Here is a 6000-nt window from a genome sequence, read left to right as displayed (position 1 = left end):
CCTGCACGGAGAGAGCGGCTGCACCCCGAGCCTCCGCACATTCCCGCTCCCCACCCACCGCCCCCGGGCCCAGCCCCACGTCCGAGCTCCCTGCAGGGCTGGCTTTGCATTCCTCCAGCCCAAAAACCAGCCCAAAAAACAGCCCCGCTGCTCCCCCGGCGCTGCTCTGCGCCAAAGGGAAACTGAGGCACGGCCGCTCAGCAGCCTGGGTGGCCCCTCCAGCTTCATCCCAGCATCCCGAGACACCTCGAGGCACATCTGGAGCATCACCCCGACCTGTGCCGGGCACCCCATGCTAAGGGGGGTATGCCCGGGGTGCCAGGGTGGGGCTGGGCACGGCGCCTCCAGCCCTGGCACGGCCCCGCATGGCCCCACTTCAACTCGCTCTGTGTTTATTCCCAGCTGACTTTCCTGGATCCAGCAGCTTCTTGCTCAACCCACGGAGGGTCTGGCTCTGCCGGGGCGGCTCTGGGAGCGTTTCCAGCCCGGGGCCGGGCTGGGAGGGCCGGCGACCCCCGAGGCCGCCGTGCCGGGTGTGATGTTTACCGGGATCAGCGTTTCGGGGCAGCGCTGCCGTGTGCCAAGGAGGAAACAGAGGTTTCCTGGTCAGCACAGCTGGATTTACCGGGGCTTCCTTGCTGTTCCAGCCATAGGATACCCCAAAGGTGCTCGCTGGGTTCGTCCTTCCCCCCCTCAGCAGAGCCCGCGCTGCGTTTTGGGGCCGGAGCATCCGGTTTGGGGTGGAAAAAGTGTCAGTGGGAAAGTTTCCCCCCATTTCCCTTCAGCTGCCGGCCGGGAGGAATTCATTGCTCATCCGCTGCCAGAATTGCCTCCCATGGACCCTGACAAGGGGGAAGAGCCACGGGAACCCCGAGTTTATTCCCAGCCTCATCCTCGGGGGAACCCCGAGTTCATCCTCAGGGGAATTCCGAGTTTATCCCCAGCTTCATCATCAGGGGAACCCCGAGTTCATCCCCAGGGGAACCCCGAGTTCGCCCCCATCCTCATCCCCAGGGCAACCTCGAGTTCACCCCCAGCCTCATCCTCAAGGGAGCCCCGAGTTTATCCCCAGTTTCGTCCTCAGGGGAACCCCGAGCTCAACCCCAGCCTCATCCTCGGGGGAACCCCGAGTTCATCCTCAGGGGAACCCCGAGTTCACTCCCAGCCTCATCCTTGGGGGAACCCCGAGTTCATCCTCAAGGGAACCCCGAGTTCATCCCCAGCTTCATCCTTGGGGGAACCCCGAGTTCATCCTCAGCGGAACCCCGAGTTCATCCCCAGCTTCATCCTCAGGGGAATCCCGAGTTCACCCCCAGCTTCATCCTCAGGGGAACCCCGAGTTTATCCCCAGCCTCATCCTCGGAGAAACCCCGAGTTCATTCTCAAGGGAACCCCGAGTTTATCCCCAGCCTCATCCTCAGGGGAACCCCGAGTTCATCCCCATACTCATCCTCGGGAGAACCCCGAGTTCATCCCCAGGGGAACCCCGAGTTCACCCCCATCCTCATCCTCGGAGGAACCCCGAGTTTATCCCCAGCTTCATCCTCAGGGGAACCCCGAGTTCACCCCCAGCTTCATCCTCGGGGGAACCCCCAGTTCGTCCCCAGGGGAACCCCGAGTTTATCCCCATCCTCATCCTCGGAGGAACCCCGAGTTCACCCCCATCCTCATCCTTGGGGGAACCCCGAGTTCACCCCCATCCTCATCCTCAGTGGAACCCCGAGTTCACCCCCATCCTCATCCTTGGGGGAACCCCGAGTTCACCCCCATCCTCATCCTTGAGGGAACCCCGAGTTCACCCCCAGCCTCACCCCCCTCTTCCAGCAACACGGGGGTCCCACATTGCTGGGAAAAACAGGAACCACGGGGAGATGCTGGCAGGAAAAGCAAGGAGTCCCCAAACGGGGCCGACACGTCCCATCTGCTCCTCTCCGAGGGAAAGAGCCCCCCCAAAACGCCAAAAAGCACCCCCAGACCCAGCACTCCCTCCCCACTGTGTCCCAAGAGCCCCCTGAGTGGGATGAGGAGCATCCCACGGGTGACGGGGCTGAAAGCAGCGTGTGGGGTGAGGGCAGAGGAGCTGCCCTGCCCTGTCCCTGCTGGGGACACCGTGCTGTCCCCCCGCAATGTCGCTATCTGTTCCCGGGCGCTTCCTCCGCACAGCCCCGGGGGCTGACGCGTTTCCTCCGCAGGGATGGGGCTGGGGAAGGGCGAGGCAGGGGCAGGGAAAGGGAAAGGGGCAGCTTTGGGGTCACCCGCGGGGTGTCGCGGCGCTGTGCCGCTCCCCACCCGCTGTTCTGCGCCCTCCCGTGTCCCCCAGCGCCATGGGCACCGTCCCCTCGCACAGCGCCCGGTAGGGGACAGTGGGACGGTGCCACCCACCCCGGGTGTCCCGGTGGGGACGGTGGCACTCACTCACCTGGCAGGGCCGCGGTGGCAGCAGGGGCAGGGGCAGGGCTGGCCTGGCCGGCCGGGATGGCGCAGCGCGGCCGTCGGAAGCGGAGGGAGGGCTGGAGCTGCTCTCAGGAAGTTTGGACGTGGAGTCAACTACGGAAAAGGGAAAAAAATAAAAAAAAAAAAAATCCCCTTAATTTTTTTTTCTTTTTTTTTTTTTTTTTTTTTTTTTTTTTTGGCAGAGCAGCAGCGCCGGGAGTGCTCTCACAGAGCGCTGCATGGGGAGGGGTCTGTGGGGACGTCCTGGTGCAGCCCCTCAGGGTGTCCCCTTCCCCAGGGCCTGACCCGGGCTGTGCCCCAGGGCTGGGGCAAGTGAAGGGACCCCCTGAGCAAGGGGCAGCTGCTCTGTGGTGAGGGCATGTGGGCACCAGGGCGTCCTCGGGCTTCAGGGCAGCGGCTGCGGGCAGCAGGGCAGAGCCTGGGGCTGGTGCCCAACAACCTGGGCACAGCATCCCTGCACCCCAACAACCTGGGCACAGCATCCCTGCACCCCAACAACCTGGGCACAGCACCCCTGCACCCCAACACTCCAAACATGGCATCCCTGCATCCCAGAGCATCATCCCTGCATCCCAGGGTCTCATGGTCCCTGCATCCCAACATCCCAGGATATCATTCCTTCATCCCAGGACATCATCTCTGTATCCCAGGGACAACATCCCTGCATCCCAACGCTCCAAACGTGGCATCCCTGCATCCCAGGATGTCATCCCTGCATTCCAATATCCCTGGCACATCATCCCTACATCCCAGGGACACATAATCCCTGTATCCCAGGATATTATTCCTGCATCTCAACGTCCCAGGACTTCATCCCTGAATCCCAATGTCCTGGGTACATCATCCCTGCATCCCAGGGTATTGTCCCTGCATCCCAACAACCCAGGATATCATCCCTGCATCCTGGGGACACATCATTGCTGCATCCCTGCATCCCAATACCCTGGGCACAGCATCCCTACATCCCAGGACATCATCCCTGCATCCCAATATCCCAAGAACACATCATCCCTGCATCCCAGAGCATCATCCCTGTATTCCAGGGTAACATGGTCCCTGCATCCCAACATCCCTGGCACATCATCCCAACATCCCAACATCCCTGGTACATCATCCCAACATCCCTGGTACATCATCCCAACATCCCAGGACATCATCCCTGCATCCCAGGACATCATCCCAGCATCCCAGGACATCATCCCAACATCCCAGGATATCCTCCCTTCATCCCAGGATATCCAAACATCCTTGGCACATCATCCCTGCATCCCAACACCCTGGGCACATCATCCCTGCATCCCAGGACATCCTCCCTGCATCCCAGGGTCTCATAGTCCATGCATCCCAACAACCCAGGACAGCATCCCTGCATCCCAGGGACATCATCTCTGCATCCCAATATCCTGGGCACAGCATCCCTCAATCCCAGGCACACATCATCCTTTTATCCCAACATGCCAGGACATCATCCCTGCACCCCAATATCCCAAGGACACATCATCCCAGCACCCCAGGTTCACATAAAGCCTGTATACCAGGATGTCATTCCTGTATCCCAGCATCCCAGGACATCATCCCAGCATCCCAGGACATCATCCCTGCATCCCAATGTCCTGGGCACATCATCCTTGCAACCCAGGATATCATCCCTGCATCCTGGGGACACATCATTGCTGTATCCCTGCATCCCAACACCCTGGGCACAGCATGCCTACATCCCAGGACACCATCCCTGCATCCCAATATCCCAAGAACACATCATCCCTGCATCCCAGAACATCATCCCTGTATTCCAGGGTAACATGGTCCCTGCATCCCAACATCCCTGGCACATCATCCCAACATCCCAACATGCCTGGTACATCATCCCTGCATCCCAGGACATCATCCCTGCATCCCAGGACATCATCCCTGCATCCCAGGACATCATCCAAACATCCCAGGACATCATCCCAGCATCCCAGGACATCATCCCTGCATTCCAGGACATCATCCCTGCATCCTAGGACATCATCCCTGCATCCCAGGATATCCAAACACCCTGGGCACATCATCCCTGCACCCCAGGTTCACATAAAGCCTGTATACCAGGATGTCATTCCTGTATCCCAACATCCCAGGACATCATCCCTGCATCCCAATGTCCTGGGCACATCATCCCTGCATCCCAGAGCATCATCCCTGCATCCCAGGGTCTCATAGTCCCTGCATTTCAACATCCCAGGCACAGCATCCCTGCATCCTGATATCCCTGGTACATCATCCCTGCAACCCAGGACATCATCCCAACATCCCAGGACATCATCCCAACATCCCAGGACATCATCCCTGCATCCCAATGTCCTGGGCACATCATCCCAGCATCCCAGGACATCATCCCTGCATCCAAGAATGTCACCCCTGCATCCCAGGGACATGTGGGCCCTACATCCCAATATCTGGGCACACATCCTTGCATCCCAACATCCCTGGTACATCATCCCTATATCCCAGACACAACACCCCTGCATCCCAACACTCCAGGCACAGCATCCCTACATCCCAGGGACACATAATCCCTGTATCCCAGGATATTTTTCCTGCATCCCAACATCCCAGGATTTCATCCCTGCATCCCAATGTCCTGGGTACATCATCCCTGCATCCCAGGATATTGTCCCTGCATCCCAGGATATCCCAACACCCTGGACACATCATCCCAACATCCCAGGACATCATCCCTGTATCCCAGGGACAACATCCCTGCATCCCAACACTCCTAACGTGGCATCCCTGCATCCCAGGACATCATCCCTGCATCCCAGAGCATCATCCCTGCATCCCAGGGTCTCATGGTCCCTGCATCCCACCATCCCAGGATATCATTCCTTCATCCCAGGACATCATCTCTGCACCCCAACAACCTGGGCACAGCATCCCTGCACCCCAATAACCCAGGGGCAGCATCCCTGCACCCCAGGGACAGCGTCCCTGCATCCCTGGGCACAGCATCCCTGCACCCCAACACCCTGGGCAGAGCATCCCTGCATCCCAGGACATCATCTCTGTACCCCAGGGACAACATCCCTGCATCCCAACACTCCAAACGTGGCATCCCTGCATCCCAGGATGTCATCCCTGCATTCCAATATCCCTGGCACATCATCCCTACATCCCAGGGACACATAATCCCTGTATCCCGGGATATTATTCCTGCATCCCAACATCCCAGGATTTCATCCCTGCATCCCAATGTCCTGGGTACATCATCCCTGCATCCCAGGATATCCCAACACCCTGGACACATCATCCCAACATCCCAGGACATCATCCCTGCATCCCAGGGACAACATCCCTGCATCCCAACACTCCAAACGTGGCATCCCTGCATCCCAGGATGTCATCCCAACATCCCAAGATATCCCAACATCCTGGGCACATCCTCCTTGCATCCCAGGGTCTCATAGTCCATGCATCCCAACATCCTGGGCACAGCATCCCAACATCCCAATGTCCCTGGTACATCATCCCAGCATCCCAGGACATCCTCCCTGCATCCCAATGTCC

This window comes from Melospiza georgiana, chromosome 33 (genome assembly GCF_028018845.1).
Source record: "Melospiza georgiana isolate bMelGeo1 chromosome 33, bMelGeo1.pri, whole genome shotgun sequence".
NCBI classification, from domain to species: domain Eukaryota; kingdom Metazoa; phylum Chordata; class Aves; order Passeriformes; family Passerellidae; genus Melospiza; species Melospiza georgiana.
The sequence above is the reverse complement of the archived record's forward strand: the minus strand, read 5'-3'. Positions refer to the sequence as shown.